This window comes from Equus caballus, chromosome 1 (assembly GCF_041296265.1).
Source record: "Equus caballus isolate H_3958 breed thoroughbred chromosome 1, TB-T2T, whole genome shotgun sequence".
Classification (NCBI taxonomy): domain Eukaryota; kingdom Metazoa; phylum Chordata; class Mammalia; order Perissodactyla; family Equidae; genus Equus; species Equus caballus.
In genome coordinates this window covers 197,052,981-197,070,718 of record NC_091684.1, presented here as the reverse complement: position 1 = coordinate 197,070,718, position 17,738 = coordinate 197,052,981, and the positions used below count along the sequence as shown (strand labels likewise).

At 39.6% G+C, this 17,738-nt stretch overlaps 1 long non-coding RNA gene across 3 annotated transcripts in view; it reads left to right on the top strand.

Annotated features, from left to right (window-relative positions):
- The first annotated feature begins 888 nt into the window (after positions 1-888).
- The window catches only part of LOC111769301 (uncharacterized), a 34,105-nt gene continuing 17,255 nt past the window's right edge, over positions 889-17,738 (top strand). Inside the window, exons 1-3 of one of the 3 annotated variants that reach the window (XR_002802202.2) lie at positions 889-1,236; positions 16,513-16,610; positions 17,037-17,108. This is a non-coding gene — a long non-coding RNA (uncharacterized lncRNA). Of the gene's footprint in view, positions 3,770-16,512; positions 16,611-16,958; positions 17,109-17,738 lie in introns of those variants that run through there. The other 2 variants (XR_011441209.1, XR_011441208.1) reach the window with 2 other exon arrangements.

Here is a 17,738-nt window from a genome sequence, read left to right as displayed (position 1 = left end):
ATCGAGATCAATTGTTAGCTTGGTACTTAAAAGTGACCTTCAACTTGGAAAGATGATTCTATTTCTACCCCCACCCCGAGTGAGGTTATCTACCGGGGCAAAAGAACATGCTTTCAATTATAGACCAATAATTCAATAATACAGACGTGACACGGAGAAAGGTTAAGTGGATGAACACATCCTTGGGGCTGGAGTTGGCCATTATCTGACTGTCGGCAGTGGATGGTATGAAGGGGCACAGCAGAGTTCCTTCCATCACGCTCTGCCAGTGTCAGGCCTGTGTTAGGGTGTGAATCCATGTAGGTTTAGTCACATAATTTCAAAGTTGTGGATAAATATGGATGATCCAGAAAAGTGTGTGTGTGTGTGTGTGTGTGTGTGTGTGTCTGTCTGTGTGTGCGCATGCGCGTGTGGGCCAGGATGGTGTGGCTCAGCAGAGGTGAGATGGGGGTGACTTAGTTATATCTGGTCAAGCCTGGCAAATCCAGATTTTCCAGACAGAAGCATGTTCTGTGCTTGCGACTTGCTCGTTAGTGAGATGAGGATTCTTCTCCCATCTGAAGGCTCTTCCTCTGATCAGATGGCAGTGTGATACAGACTTAGGAGATGGACTTGCCCTCAGTGGCTCTGGACTAGAGCAACGTGAAAAGTATTCAAATCGCACCAGCTAACAATTACCTATCACGTAACTGTGTGCCAAGCAATGTTGTTTTTTACATGGATTGTACACTTAATACCCCTCGCCTCTCCCCGCTCCACAACCATCTGAAGAGGGGGCGGCACTGGTAGCTACTCTTGGCATGATGGTAATTGCCCTGTGCTTCATTGTTTCATCGCACTGACCCCAATTACCTCACTGTGCACTAGCTGTTAGCATTCTAGAACTCTTCTTTCCCTTGAGTTTCTGCTGCTATTCACTTTGGAACACTTCCATCATCTATTTTCACCCCCCAAATAACTCCCTGTTGTTGAAGAAAGTCACTTAACTTTGATGACTCTATCTCACACGGAGGCAGTCATTCATTCATTCACCGTGCCTTGTTCTAGGCACCGGAGAGGGAGAAGAGAACACACAGACAAAAATCCCTGCCCAAGCTCCCATTTCTGGAGGGGCATGGATCATAAACAAGACAGCAAAGTCAAATATACAGCACAGCGGAGAGCCTAAGCCCTAAGGAGAAGAATGAAGTTGGGGCAGGAAGAGGGGTAGAGATGGCTGGAGAAGGAGGGGCCGTGGTAGGTGGACTGTCCCGGGAAGGCCTTACTGCGAAAGCTAAAGAGCTGGAGGAGGTGAAGAGCAGAGCATTGCTGTAGCCTTGGGGCGAGGCTGGGGGTGGTGGGGGCGAGGGGCAGGGGAGCCCTTGTGAATGAGCTTCGATGATTCTGTCCATCTCATTGGGACTCAGTGTCACTCTACAGAACTTTTCCAAATCCCTCTTTAAGCTCCTGCCAGGTCCTTGCCTTTGTGAGATGGAGATGCTTCCTCATTTACCTGGTTGGACTGCGGGCACAGAATCGATTTTGCTGATATTTGTTGAAAGCCAGTCAAACAGAACGATCCAATCATCCTGATCCCCAGGAGCTTATACTTTAGTGACCTCATATCCTAGCATCTTACCCCCTCTCCATTTTACTCTTTCTTCTTGAAAATGTCTCCACCTTTATCGATTCTTCCACCCCAGCTTTACTGAGGTATAATTGGCAAATAAAATTGTAAGATATTTAAAGTGCACAACGTATTGATTTGATATGCGCATGCTCTGTGAAAGGATTCCCCCGTGGAGTTAGTTACACATGTCACCTCACATCTTTACCCTTTACCTACTACTATGTGAAAGAAGTACATCACCATTTTCCATCCATTTGTGCTATTCATCCCAACTTGAGCATTCCCCTGAAACTTAGTGCTGTCAATAATTCCCTTTTTGTTTGCCGAATCTTTGATTTCCTGTTTCACTAGTTACTCACTTTCCCACTGCTTACAAACGTGTTGAGGACTCCCCACTCCTAAAACACCTTCTCTTGATTCTCCTTCCAATTTTAAGGACTTACTGCTCACTTTCCTTTCATTGACAGGCATCTCGAAAGATCCAACTGCATTGCTTCTGTCTCTTCACCACACTGTTTCCATAGTTTCAAATGGAAAATCAACACATGCGGTGTGTAATGAGAGAGAATAAATTGAAATTGGGAGTGTTCCAGAAAATCCAGGATTTGGGTTACCCTATTTCCCACCTGTGAACTGAGCCCACCCCCAATTTCACGAAAATGCTTCCTTAATAGTCCCCAATAGCCTTCTAGGATCAAATCCCAAATAATTTTATCTCATTGCCCTAGAACTCTTAGTAGAAATTTACAACTGGTGATGTTCTTTGTTGATATCCTTTCTTTCAGTAGGTGAGAGAACCACCTCAGTTATCTTCTCTTCCTCATTCTGTGGCTTCTTCATCTCTTTCACTGGCTTCTTCTGCTCTTTCTTATTCCACAAGAGTGCATATTCCTTAAGGTTCTATTCATGGACTTTTTCTCCCTTTCCACTTTTCTGCTTGATGGAGAAATCTAATCCAAGTCTTTAACTATTGTTTGATACCCAGATTTGCATCCTCAGCTCCCAGACTTTTCTTTAAACTCAGACCAACATTTCTAATTGCTGAACATTTCTACGACTTAAGTGTCTCCAGCTTGATGCATCTGAGGTTAAAGCGCTCTTTGCTGTGCCTTCCGGCAAACCAGCTCATCCTTATTTCTATTAGTGATGCCTCCATTTGCAGTCACCCAAGCTTGAGTCCTCAGAGGGATTTTGGGCTCCATTCTTTGTCGTCTCTCCGCAACCCATCTGTTGTCCTGACCGACTCATCGCCCCTCCCTGGGGTTCTTCTTTCAGTATCTTGCTTGTTTTCGTCACAATTTGTAAATCTTTTGTTTATGTGCTTGTGTGCTTATTTACTCCCTTACTGGAATGTGCATTTTGTGAGATTAGGGACAATAGCTACCTCTGTGGACATTGTGTCTCCAGCCCCCAGCACAGTGCCTGGTATGTGGTAGTTCTTGATAAGTGTCTGTTAGAAGAATGTGTGAATGAATGAATGAGTGGAATCTTGTTGATTGTTTCTCTGGAATGTCTCCAATTTCTCCGTTCCTTTGAATTGCCATCCCCATTGCTTTAGGTCAGCCCTTGTCACTGATTCCTGAGATTATTACAGTAGCGTCCTAAGTGGCCTCTGTCTTCATTCTTTCCCCTGAACTGTCCCTGCCCCAAATAACTACTAGAATTCCCTTCCTTTTTAAAAAAGCAAAGCTTCTCAAAAGACATTCTTGTAGGAAAAAAATTAGCCAACCCCTCCCAGCTGATCCGTAAAGCCCCTCTATACTTAGTGCCAACTTGCTTGTCCATCACTGTCCCTGTTTGTCTCCATTCATACCCCTGTAGGTCAAGAGCTTCATGGCACAGGACCAGTTATATAACTTCCATTTAACCTTGATCAAGAGTTATTATTCCTGGGAAAGGGACTTTGACAAATAGAGTCCAAAGGCTAAATGATCATTCTCAACTCTGTAGTTATGAGGAATTAGTAATACAAGTTAGAACTCCATATTTATATTCAAATACTCTTCTCTAGAAGCTATTTTACTAAGAATGGGAAGAGGAGGTATTGGGGGAATATGATTAAGACAACACTTAGGAGAATGTTGTGGATCTGGAGAGAGGGGCTATAAACAAAACTGCCAGAAGAAGACAAGTGTGTCTGCTTAACTCCATACGTAGCAGGTGAGAAGGGAGATCTCCGTGTTTGGGGAGGTTGGTTGCAACAAGTAAGACTCTGAAATTAACTTAATGTACACTTGGCTGATTCTTTTCCTTTCTGAAGCTGCAACTGTATAGCCATTTATGTTGTTTATAGTAAAGTCACCTGAATCTGGATGGAATTAGTGATTTGCCATATTGCTGATCAAACAGAGATGGTCCCACAATAGACGTAGAATAAACGTTTGTTGAATGAATAGATAAATCACCTGTCTAGGCAAAATGTGTGGCATAGCTAGTGGAGAAAGATAACGTAACCGGTGCATAGGTAACTCGTAATTCTAGGAGGGGAAGATTAAAAAATTCCAAGGGCATGGTAATATGGGGCCTTTGTAACTGATACTTAGAGATTGTAGGGTTATTGGATGAAGTAAACAGAGGGAAGACTGGCTGAACGGCAAGAGTTTGGAAGCATGTAGTCCTGGTTGGAATTCTGATCTGCCATTTACTTTCTCTATAGCCTTGGATTTTTGCTCCTCAGCTTTCTTAACTGCAACATGGGGATATCTGTCCTTGCAGGATTGTTATGAGTTTGAGACCAAAGTAAAACATCCAATTCAGTGCCTACTGCTGTGTATGTCCCCTATATCTGGTCCATAAATGGTAATTATTATTACTAGTATTTGGCTAAGGATTCTAGGTACCGTCTCCCTGGAAAGATTCAAGAAGAAAATAAGTCATTGGTGATATGCGTAGTTTAGCTATCCCTGGAGATAGTCCACATAATCTCTTATGATCCATCACAATTATTAAGTAGCATTTTATATGAAATACACAAACCAATTACAAATAATGTAGCACAATTATTGTTTTGGTGACTTTCTTGTTAAATTTGGAGACTTGGAATTAAATTGAGAGTAAAAATGTTGCCTGCCAAGTGGATCACACATAATTGAGTGAAACAGCATTGTCAGGATGGAAAGGGCCAGGGTAGCATTTCTGTTGTCACAGAAAAGCAGTGTGATGTGGAAGAGAGGTGCGTGCACAGACGACATCCTGTGGGATAACTTTCAATGGCCGTGGTTCAGTTTCACAAAGCTTTGATGTTACTGTCTGAGTTTCTTTCTCTCTCTCTCCATCGTAGTAGATTGTTGGAAGTATTTGCTTTCCCTTTATTCCAAAGAGGATTTGCTGAGTAAAGCTAAGGAATCTTGTGATCTACAATTTCAACTGCTTGGGAGACATTTTGAAATGTCTTTACAGAGTGTTGATTCCTAAAGTATCTAATGCACTTTACTGGTTAATAAATCACATTCACCTGAAGGGATCTACAAAGCCAGCATCCCTCTACAAAGGCTCCGAAGTTGCTTTGTTTATGTATCTCACCACTTTTCACTAAAAGGTAAATGGTATTTCACTGACTTCCCAGTAAAGGCACACTCTACAGATCACTTCTACACTAACGATAGAATTTTATATGTTTTACAGCAGAAACATATCAAGACCAATAGTTTTTTCTCTAACTGACATATGTTTTAAACCACAGAACACTTTAAAGATGTACATTCTCTGGATAATATGAATTAGCGAGGAAACATGAATTTCTATAGTATTCAGGATGTATGGAAGGGTGTCTACCCTATTTGTTTCTTAAAATATATTTTTCTTCCTCAATACATATCCCCTCCTTTTGTACTATTGCTTGAAGCTTGGAAGATGTGTCCTTTAGGAAATTATGATGAAAAACCCTGAATTTGTAGACTAGGTACGTTTCTGTACCAAAGCAGTCACCATAAATTGTATGTGATTCTGGGAGTCAGAGTCCTTGATTATGATCCTGCTTCTCTTACTATTAGTTGCCTTTACCAAAGAAAATCACCTAGTTCATTTGTATTTCAGTTTTCTAATCCATACAATGGGGATAATGCTATGTTTGCTTATTCATCTGATGAAGCAAGGAATGAGGGCCACATTAGAAATTATTTGGAAATGCTCTGTAAAATTTAGGTATAACTAAATTAGTGGTGTTGTTATTATTTGTCTTAATTAGTTAAATTTCCCCCAGCTTTATTGAGATATAATTGACATTTAATATTGCGCAAATATAAGGTGCACAATGTGATGATTTGATATAGTACATTGTGAAATGATTGCCATAATAAGGTTAGTTAACACATCATCACCTTTGATAATTGCCATTTTTTTGTGCGTGGTGAGAACATTTAAGATCTACTCTCCCAGCAACTTTCAAGTATATCATACTGTCTTGTTACTTTATTCACCATGCTGTACATTGGATCCCCAAACTTAGTCATCTCATTCCTGGAGGTTTGTACCCTTTGACCAATAGCTCTCCATTTCCCCCACAGCACAGCTCCTGGTAACCAGTGTTCTACTCTCTGTTAATATGTTAGGTTTTTTTAGATTCTATGTGTAAGTGATACCATACAGTATTTGTCTTTCTCTGACTTATTTCATTTAGCATAATGCCCTTAAGTTTCTTCTGTGTTGTCACAAATGGCAGGATGTCCTTTTTTAAGACTGAATAATATTCATATATATGTGTGTGTGTGTGTGTGCGTGCATGCACGTGTGTGTGTATCACATTTTCTTTATCCATTCATCTGTTGGTGGGCACCTAGGTTGTTTCTACCTCTTGGCTATTGTGAATTAGGCTGCAACGAACCAGGGAGTATAGATATCTCTTGGAGATCCTGTTTTCATTTTCTTGGATCTATACCCAGAAGTGGAATTGCTGGATCATATGGTAGTTCTAATTTTAACTTTTGGAGGAACCTCCATACTATTTTCCATAGTGGCTCTACCAGTTTACATTCCAACCAGCAGTGGACAAGTGTTCCCTTATCTCCACATCCTCACCAGCACTTGTTATCTTTGGTCCTTTGATGATGGCTATTCTAAGAGGTGTGAGGTGATACTCATTGTGGTTTTGATTTGCATTTCTCTCATGATTAGCGATGTCGAGCACCTTTTCATGTACCTGCTTGCCATGTGTATGTACTCTTTGGAAAATGTCTATTCAGTTCCTCTGCCCAGCTTTTAATTGGGTTATTTGGGGTTTTTTTCCTATTGAGTTGTGTGAGTTCCTTATATATTTTGGAAATCAATCCTTTATCTGGTAAGTGGTTTTGCAAATATTTTCTCCCATTGTGAAGGTTTGTTTTTTTGATGGTTTCCTTTGCTGTGCAGAAGCTTTTTGTTTGATATAGTCCCATTTATTTATTTTTGCTTTTGTTGCTTGTGCTTTTTGTGTCATATCCAAAAAATCGTTGCCAAGACCAATGCCAAGATTTTGCCTTGTGTCTTCTTCTAGGAGTTTCATGGTTTCAGGTCTTATGTTCAAATCTTTAATCCATTTGGAATTAATTTTTGTGTCTTGTGTAAGGTAGAGGTCAAGTTTCATTCTTTTGCTTGTGGTTATCCAGTTTCGCAGCACCATTTACTGAAGAGACTATGCTTTCCGCATTGAGTATTCTTGGCTCCCTAGTAAAATATTACTTGACTGTTTATGCATGGACTTATTTCTGGGTATTGATTCTGTTCTATTGATCTATGTGTCTATTTTTATGCCAGTACCATACTGCTTTTATTACTATAGTTTCATAATAGAGTTTGAAACCAGGCAGTGGGGTGCTTCCAGATTTGTTCTTTCTCAAGATTGTTTTGGCTATTGAGAGTCTTTTATGGTTCCATATGAATTTTTTTTTTGAGGAAGTTTAGCCGTGAGCTAACTGCTGCCAATCCTCCTCTTTTTGCTGAGGAAGACTGGCCCTGAGCTAACATCTGTGCCCATCTTCCTCTGCTTTATATGTGGGACGCCTACCACAGCTTGGCTTGCCAAGCGGTGCCATGTCCGCCCCCGGGATCCTAACCGGCGAACCCCGGGCTGCCAAAGCAGAATGTGCACACTTAACTGCTGCGCCACTGGGCCAGCCCCTCCATATGAATTTTAGGATTGTTTTTTCTATCTCTGTGAAAAATGTCATTGAAATTTTGATAGAGATTACATTCAGTCTACAGACAGCTTTGGGTGGTTTGGACATTTTAACAATCTTTATTCTTCCAATTCATGAACATGGCATTTTTCCCCATTTATTTGTCTCTTCTTCAATTTCTGTCATCAATGTCTTATAGTTTTCAGTGTACAGACCTTTCACCTCCTTGGTTAAATATATTCCTAAATATTTTATTGTTTTTGATGCTATTGTATATGGGATTGTTTTCTTTATTTCTTTTCAGATACTTCATTGTTAGTGTACAGAAATGCATCTGATTTTTATATGTTGATTTTATTTCCTGCAACATTACTGAATTTATTAGTTTTAAGAGGTTTTTTTTTTGCTGAAGTTTCTGGGATTTTACATTTATAAGGTCATATCATCTGCAAATAGAGATCATTTTACTTCTTCCTTTCTAATTTGAATGTCTTTTATTTCTTTTTCTTGCCTAATTGCTCTGGCTATGATTTCCAGTACCGTGTTGAATAGAAGTGGTGGAAGTGGGCACCTTTGTTTTGTTCCTGTTTTAGAGGAAAAGCTTTCAACCTTTCAGTATTGAGTATAATGTTAGCTGTGGGTTTGTCATCTATGGCCTTTATTATGTTGAAGTATGTTCCTTCTATACCCAATTTGTTGAGATTTTTATCATGAAAGGATGTTGACTTTTGTCAAAAGCTCTTTCTGTATCTATTGAGATGATCCTATGATTTTTGTGTTTCATTCTATTAATGTGGTGTATCATTTATCGATTTGTGTATGTTGAACTATCCTTGCATCCCTAGAATAAATCCCATTTGATCATGGTGTATAATCTTTTTAAGGTGCTATTGAATTCAGTTTGCTAGTGTTTTGTTGAGAATTTTTGCATCTATATTCATCAGAGATATCGTCCTAAAGTTTTCTTTTCTTGTAGTGGCCTTGTCTGGCTTTGGTATCAATAATGCTGGCCTCATAAAACGAGTTTGGGAGTGTTCCTTCCCTGTCTATTTTTTTAAGAGTTTGAGAAGGATTGGCATTAATTCTTCCTTAAATATTTGGTAGAATTCACCATTGAAACCATCTGATCCTGCACTTTTCTTTGCTGGGAAATTTTTGATTACTGATTGAATCTCCTTATTTGTTAATGATCTTTTCAGATTTTCTGTTTCTTCATGATTCAGTCTTGGTAGGCTGCATGTTTCTAGGAATTTATCCATGTTTTCTAGGTTATCCATTCTATTGGGGTATAGTTGTTCATAGTAAATTTTTATGATTCTTTGTATTTCTGTGGTATCACTTGTAATGTCTCATTTTTCATTAGTGATTTTATTTATTTGAGGCCTCTCTCTTTTTTCATAGCTATTCTAGCTAAAGGTTTGTCTATTTTGTTTATCTTTTCAAAAAACCAGCTCTTAGTTTCACTGATCTTTTCTTTGTTTTTCTGGTCTCTATTTCATTTATTTCTTCTCTGATCTTTGTTATTTTCTTCCTTCTGCTAACTTTGGGCTTGGTTTGTTCTTCTTTTTCCAGTATTCGAGGTGCAAGGTTAGATGGTTTATTTGAAGTCTTTCTTTTTTCTTAATTTAGATGTTTAGCACTATAAACTTCCCTCTTAGAACTGCTTTTACAGCATCCCATAAGTTTTAGTATGTTTTGTTTTCATTTTCATTTGTTTCAAGATACTTTGTGATTTTCCTTTTGATTTCTTCTTTGATCCAATAGTTGTTCAGAGTATGTTGTTTAATTTCCACATTCTTACGAATTTTCCAGTTTTTCTCCTGTTATTGATGTCTAGTTTCAGATCACTGTGGCCTGAAAAGTACTTGCTATGATTTCAGTCTTCTTAAATTTGGTAAGACTTGTTTTTGACCTAACTTATGACCTATTCTGGAGAATGTTACATGGGCACTTGATGAGAAAGTATATTCTGCTGCTGTTGGATGGAATATCCTGTATATATCTGTTAGTTCCATTTGGCCTATAGTGTTATTCATGTCCACTGTTTTCTTATTTCTTTTCCATTAGGATGATCTATTCATTATTGAAAGCGAGATATTAAAGTCCCCTACTATTACTCTATTTCTGCCTATTTTTTTAGATCTGTTATTATTTCCTCAATATATTTAGATGCTCCAATGTTGAGTGCATATATATTTACAATTGTTATATCCTCATGATGAATCGACCCCTTTATCTTTAAATAATGACATTCCTTGTCTCTTGTTACAGTTTTTGACTTAAAATGTATTTTGTTTGATATAAATATAGCTACTCTTGCTCTCTTTTGGGTTCCATTTGCATGAAATATCTTTTTCTTTGCCCTCACTTTAAGCCTACGTGTGTCCTTAAAGCTGAAGTGAGTTTCTTGTAGGAAACGTATAGTAGGGTCTTGTTTTTCTCTCCATTCAACCACTCTATGACTTTTGATTGGAGAATTTACTCCATTTACATTCAAAATAATAATTGAGAGGTAAGGACTTCCTAATGCCATCTTAATAGTTTTTTTTATGACTGTTTATAGTTCCTTTGTCCTTTTCCTCCTCTCTTGCTGTCTTCCTTTGTGAACTGATGACTTTCTGCAGTGGTATGCTTTGATTCCCTTCTCTTAATCCTTTGTGTATCTACTGTAGGTGTTTGCTTTGTGGTTACAATGAGGCTTATGCAAAACGTAGATATAACAGTGTATTTTACACTGATAACAACTTAAATTGCATACAAAAACTCTGCCCTTTACTTCTCCCACAACATTTTATGTGTTTGATGTCACAATTTACCTCTTTTTTATTGTGTATCAATTAACAAATTATTATAGTATAGTTATTTTTAATACTTTTGTCCTTTAACCTATATTCTAGGATCAAGTCATTAACACAGCACTATGTAATATTCTTAGAGTATTCTGAATTTGACTATATACCTATCTTTACCAGTTTTTATATTTTCATGTTACTAATTAGTGTTCTTTCATTTCAGCTTGAAGAACTCCTTTCAGCGTTTCTTGTAAGGCAGATCTAGTGGTGAGGAACTCCCTCAGTTTTTGTTTGTTTGGGAAAGTCTTTGTATGTCTTTAATTTCTGAAGGAAACTTTTCTGGGAAAAGTATTCTTGGTACACAGTTTTTTTCTTTCAGCGCCTTAAATATACAATCCCACTCTCTCCTGGACTGCAAGTTTCTATTGAGAAATCCACTGATAGATTTATGGGATTATTTTGTATATGAGGAAGTTTTTTCTTTTGCTGCTTTTAAAATTCTCTGCTTATATTTGATTTTAGACAATTGTATTATAATATGTCTTGGGGAAGATCATTTTGGGTTGAAATTTTGGGCTGACCTTAGCTTAGCTTCTGAACTCAGATGTTCAAATCTTTCTCTGGACTTGAGAAGTTTTCAGTCATTATTTGTTTAAATAAGCTTTCTGCCCCTTCTCCCTCTCTTCTGCTTCTGGGGCTTCTTTTAATGGTACCTCATATTTCATCTAGGCTCTCTCCTCTCTTTTTCCTTCTTTTCTCTTTGTTCTGCTCTGACTGGCTAATTTCAAATGATCTGTCTTCTACTTCACAGATTCTTTCTTCTTCTTGGTCTAGTCTTATATTAATGCTCTGTATTGCATTTTTAAATTTAATTCATTGTAGTCTTCAGCTCCAGAATTTTTATTTAGTTCTTTTATATGATTTCTATCTCTCTGTTCAATTTCTCATTTTGTTTGTGTATTGTTTTTCCTATTTCATTGAGCTGTCTTTCTGTGTTTCCTTCTAACTCACTGAGCTTACTTAAAACAATTACTCTGAATTCTTTATTGGGAAACTTGCAGATCTGCATTTCTTTGGGTGTGGTTGTTGGAAACTTATTGTGTCCTTCGGTGGTGACATGTTTCTTTGATGTTTTTGTGTTCCTTGAAGTCTTGCGTTGCTGTCTTTGCATTTGAAACAGTAGTCGCCTCCTCTAGCATTTACTGACTGGCTTCAGGGAAGAAACACCTTCCATCAGCCTTGTTAGGAATTCTGAAGCTTTCTCAGGCTTTTCCTATGATTATGACTGCTCCACATTCCTTATTCCCCCTGCGATAGAATTCTTAAGCTTGTATACCTTCTCTTGTTCTTGCAATGCCAGGCCAGGAGCTGATGGCTTCCCTTTTGCTTTCCCTAGGGTGGTGCTGAGTGCTGAAGTTTGAGTGGTTTCTCCCATGTCTGCAGGGTTGGGCCAGCTTTCTGTGCATTCCCACTAGATGTCTGCAAAAGCTCTCCCGCCTCATCATTGGGAGTGTGCATAGGAAACTGGTCATGGGATTGGGGGTTGTGTGGGTTGGGTATGTGGAGTGTTGGGGGTGCCCATGCACCAGATTGGGGAACCTGCAGGTGAGACATCCCCAGCGGCTTGTGGGCAGGTCTCCTGATGGAGTCTGTGAAGCACTTAGTAGGATTCACATATCTTTGATATGTTCTGTTCCTTTTTCTTCTTTTTTTGAGGAAGATTGGCCCTGAGCTAACATCTGTTGCCAATTTTCCTCTTTTTGCTCAGGAAGATTTTTGCTGAGCTAACATGTGTGCCAATCCTCCTCTACTCTGTATGTGGGATGCCTCCACAGTGTGGCTGGATGAGCAGCGTGTAGGTCTGCATCCAGGATCTGAACCTGCGAACCTCAGGCCACCAAAGCAGAGTGTGTGAACTTAACTACTATGCCACTAGGCTGGCCCCAATATGTTCTGTTCTGGCCCCTGGCTGCTGTCCTCCAAGCTGCTCCCTGTCCCCCAGGCCTGCAGTTCATGACTCAGTATTCTGGATGGGGTGAGGAAAGAAGGTGGTTTCTTTGATGTGTCGTGCTGTCAAAGAGAAGCTGGGCACTCACTTGTGTTTTCTCACTTTCCCCTGTGGGAGAAATTATGGGCCAAGAAGGTTTCTCTTGGTGCTGAGCTGTGCATCCTTGGGGGAGGGGTGATGAAGGGAAAGTGTAACTGTTCCTCTTACCCTCTTCAATGCTTCCAATACCACTTTTTTTTTTTTGGTGAGGAAGATTGGCCCTGAGCTAACATCTATTGCCGATCTTCCTCTTTTTGCCTGAGGAAGATGTTTCCTGAGCTAACATCTATGTCAATCTTTCTCTATTTTGTATGTGGGATGCCACCACAGTATGGCTTGATGAGTGCTGTGTAAGCCCACACCTGGGATCTGAACCTGCAAACCCCAGATCGCTGAAGCCGAGAGCACAAACTTACCCATTATGCCCCCTGGCCAGCCCCCAGTCTCACATTTGTTGGCTCCAGTGATGTGCTGGAACTTCTCTGTTGGACTCCTGAACTTCCGCAAAGGCTCTCTTGTCCATGGGTGATTGTCTAAATCAGTCTTATTTGGGATAAAGGCAATAGAAAACTCTTATTCTACCATGATGATGACGTCACTGTTTTAAATCTTAATTTAAATGCAACCTCTAGCTCTCTGTATATTAAAGAATGAGGAGCATTATATTACTAGTTAACAAAACCATTTTTAGTCCAATTAAAAGTGACGTGGAGCCTTGATTCTAAACTCCAATTTAGTTTTTGTTCCCCTTAATAGTGAGTAATGTGAAATTACATGAAATGAAAGAGTCTTGGATTTATTGGAATCAGATTTAGTTTTGCAAAATTGCATAGGGACTAAGGATATTCCTTTTGAGATCCAAAATTATTAAAATATCTTTGATGGATGGAAGTAGCCCCAACTCAGGTCAGCTGTAAGAAGGCACCAGCTCCTAAGGAAACACTCATAATGTAAAGGCTCTTCTGGTCAAATGACCTGGGATCTCTACTATGTCCTTGGGGGTTAAGGAGGAAGAATGGTTTCAGGTATGCTATGAGGCCAAGAATGTAAAGCTTTTTTATTACTAATCCAATTTACTGTGCGCACGCCCTGAGAAAACTGGCTGTGCATATTTGCAGTGAAGGATTATAACAGGGAAGGAATGGCCTCCTTCTGCAACTTGAGGAAACCTGCTGCCTGGGCAGAGTCCAAACCAGCAGCAAGTGGTAACAAGGAGGCAAGAATCTTAGCCCCAGCAGCAACTCTTCAGCTTTCCAGGTTTTGTCAAATGAAGACTCTGGAACAACTGGCATTAGCAGGAAGCAATGGCAGAGTATTTTCTGACTACCACCATTTTGACTGTCTCTAATTTTTTCAGTGATAGCAACAGCATCTGGCAGCTGCTGTAGAGGTCCAGTGCTTCTTAGGCTGTAGTGTGTATGGGAATCATCTGAACATCTTGTGAAAATGTAGGCACTGATTAGTTGGATATGGGGTGAATGCTGAGAGTCCACATTTCTAACAAATTACCCAGTGATGTTAATGCTGAGGGTCCAAGGACACACTGTGTAGCAGAGTGTGGTAGAAGACTTATGGCCCCCAAGAAGATCCTATGCCCTAATCCCTGGAACTGTGACTATGTTACTTTACAAGGCAAAAGGGACCTTGCTGATATAATTAAATTTACTAATCCATTGACCTTAAAATAGGGAGATTACCCTGGATTATCTGAGTAGGGTCCAATATAATTATATGAGCCCTTAAAAGCAGAGAACAGATTTGATGAGCAGGTCAGAGAGATTCCATGCATGAGAAAGACTTGGCATAACACTTCAGGCTTGAAGATGGAAGGGCCATGTGGAAACTATGAGAAGGGACTGAATTCTGCCAACATCCTGAATGTGCTTGACAGTGGATTCTTTCCCAGAGCATCTATTAAGGAATGCAGCCCTGTCAATGCCTTGATTTTGGTCTTGTGAGACACTAAGTGGAGAACCCAGTTGAACTAATAATTCTGTGCCCAGAATTATAACTCACAGACACTACAAAGTAAGAAATGGGTATTGTTTTAACTGCTGAATTTGAGAAAAGTCGTTACGTATGGCAACAATAGAATATGAATACACAGGTAATATAGAGCATCTAGCATTGGGGGAGAGCACCACACAGCCCAGCAGTAATGGGGCGAGTCTGAGTCCAGATCCGGGGAAGATGTGAGAACAATCACTATGGGCCTTTGCATTGACCAGACCCCTAGGGCTTTCAGAAGCAATAAGGAAGGCAGGGCCCTGGGAGACCAAAGATGCTCTCACAATACAGGGGGAGGGCCTTGGAGTCATATTAAAATATAATATTTAAAGAGATAGGAGGTTTTCCAGGCTGGCAAAATGGGACTTATAGTTCACAAGCAATATATATATATACGTAGGTTACAAATAAGATCTATGTATTAAGAGGCGATTATCTGTGGGTCTCTTGGATTTCTGTTCTCTTACAAGCAAAAGCACTGACCCCTTTTCCTGCAGAGAATCCTTTCAAGGATGTTTGTATAATGAGCAGCTGTGGAAGGTGAGACAGCGATGTCTCCCTCTGGAGTGGGGGCAGGTTTATTTAGTGTCTGGTATAATAAAGGCAATATTTCCCTCTGGGGCAGAGGTAGGTAGGTTTGCTCGCTGCCTATTATGAAAGATTAGGTTTCCTTCAGCTTGGTGTTCTTTGGCTGTGATGAAAACCCACTGTGTGCACAGCACCTACCTGGGCTGCTTGACATTATCCCCAGGGGACTCGGGGACAAGGGGAACCAATGTAAATGTGAAGCTTGTGCTTGCTGTGCTGTGAGCAATAATGTCCTTTGTCTCTGACCTGGGAGTCCCCTGTCTTCTGTCCATGGCCATGAAGATGTGGCAGGCTGGTTTGTCAGTTTGCAAGTAAGTTAAAACCTCAGACCTTCACAGTTCTTAACTATATGTGAGTAAATCTGTGTGTGTATGTGTGTGTGTGCATGTAGGTTCCAAATTTCACACGTTTTTATTGTCAACACTTAAGTAACTTGAAGAGTTACCTACTGTGAAGTGGTCTGAAGTTTCTCGATACCGTGAGCTCAGTGGTTTTGGCTCTAGTGCTCTCTTTTTAAGCCAGGCAGTTTATATCGAATCCCCTGCCATCAAAGAAATAGTACGTTCACTCAGCAAGAATTCCAGAAGTTTTACTGGAATAAGCAGCTGTGCTTAACTTTCTTGATGTTTATTTTACTACCATGGTTAGCACTGTTAAGTAACATGTATCTTTCCCTGATATTATTTTACGTTATGTGGAATTTTTGGATTTCTTACATCCTTCTGATTAGAGTTCTTTTTTTTGTTGTTGTTGTTGGAAATATCTTTGCTTCATTTAAATAATAGTGCTAGTAATGATGATGAGCTAGGTTCTTGATGAAAAAGTTTTTTTAAATGATGTATTCTAAATTCTGGGACTTGAGATGAGCCTTTGGTAAACACTGTAAGAGGTAATTATTATTCTTAACAACTTTTAGGAAGATTTAATTTTGTAGGTGGGTCTCAGTGTAATAGAACCTCACTGGAAAAACTATCAACATTTATCAGATATTTCTTGCTCTTTCTAGGCAGACTGGGAAATCCTGTGAACTACAACAGCGCTGTTTTCATCTTTTTGACCTGTGGGGGAGGAACATAAGAGGGAGTAACCTGAATAACCCTCAATGAGTTTCATTTTCCAAAAACGTGTTACTCAGGTGTCTGAGAAGTTTCAGGTCGTCAAAGTATAGCTTGTTTGGTATCAAATATCATTTGATATTCTTCTGTATCAAGTATGTCTTTTTCTTGACTACACCTATTGAATATTCATTGTGTCTATCAAGGCAGATTAAATATTTGCATGCAGAACTGTTCCAGTTTTATAAAAAGACTATAAAGGACTATACGCGTATTGTTTTTTGTTTTTAACCACCACTATTTCTCCATCTGCTTTTCGTAGGTTTCTGCCAAGCGGAAGAACATGAAAAATAATCTGGGCCCAATGCAACCACTTTTTTTGAAATTCTGTGTTTGTTTATAGAGGAAAAGCAATAACAGGTAATTGTATAATACGGCATTGTTCCTGTTTACTGAGCTGAAGATGACTGCCTGCAGATCTGGTTGAAATTAGAGCAAGAGGGTGACGAGATGATGGAGGAAAATACAAGAGAATTCTCCTCGTTGGATAGGCTGGGCTGACCTGATTAGTCAGTTTTTTTATTATAAACTTTCACAGTGAAAAACTTAGTTAATTATTTTACTAAGTATTCCTTTACTAAGTACTTTTTGAGCACCTTCAATATACAAAGCCCTTTTAGCTAAGTGATGCAGTTCCGTTCTTTTAAAAATACAGCAACTCTTGCCAAGCCCTCTCTCTATTCAACAAAGACAAAACCCCCAAGCTTCCTTTGCTGCAGCGGTACAGACTTGTTTTCAATATTTTGAATGCAGCCCTTGACTAAGATAAGTTTTCTTTTCTGACAGATCACTGTCAAAATGCAATTGGTTTGGGCTCTTACATATCTTCCTGGAGAACGATTCGTTCACTATTCCCGGGTGAGTAAAGATCAATTTAGGAGATTAATAAAAGGTCACTGAAATGACCTGAAACGGGACAAAGCAGCCCGAAGGCGCGGGCGGTTCTTGTTTCTGTGGTGCGGTAGACCCGTCTGCTGCGTCTTCAAACTTCTCGCCCCTTGGGTTCTTGCCGGGTTAGCAAGGTGGATATGTTTTCAGCTGGTAATGCGACACCACTGTAATATTATGAATCCCCCTTTGTCTCTTTCTTTGTTGTGAAGTTTATGCTTGATTTGCTTTTTCAAAACTAATTCTGAATGTTGGAAGTATCAATTTGACACACGTCACTGAACAGCAGTAATATGGCTGTTGGTTTGACACCCACAGGAATCTGACAGGGGTGCTTTTATTCTGAGAATTATGAAGATTACGTAATATTCCTAGAAATGATGAGATTTAGAAAATCATGAAAATGAGGCTTATCCAATCTGAGGCATGCAGTTCTGTGTCTTTGTTGGTCTCTAGTGTCGCTTACCAGCCCAACTCGATAGAAGCTGGGGTGGCTTATTTGTATTGTCATTTCCACACATAATGTGACGTGTAAATACCAGTAAAAGGAGCATTTTTTTTTCATATGGGGGAGAATGTTCTCTTTTTATGATGGTTTGT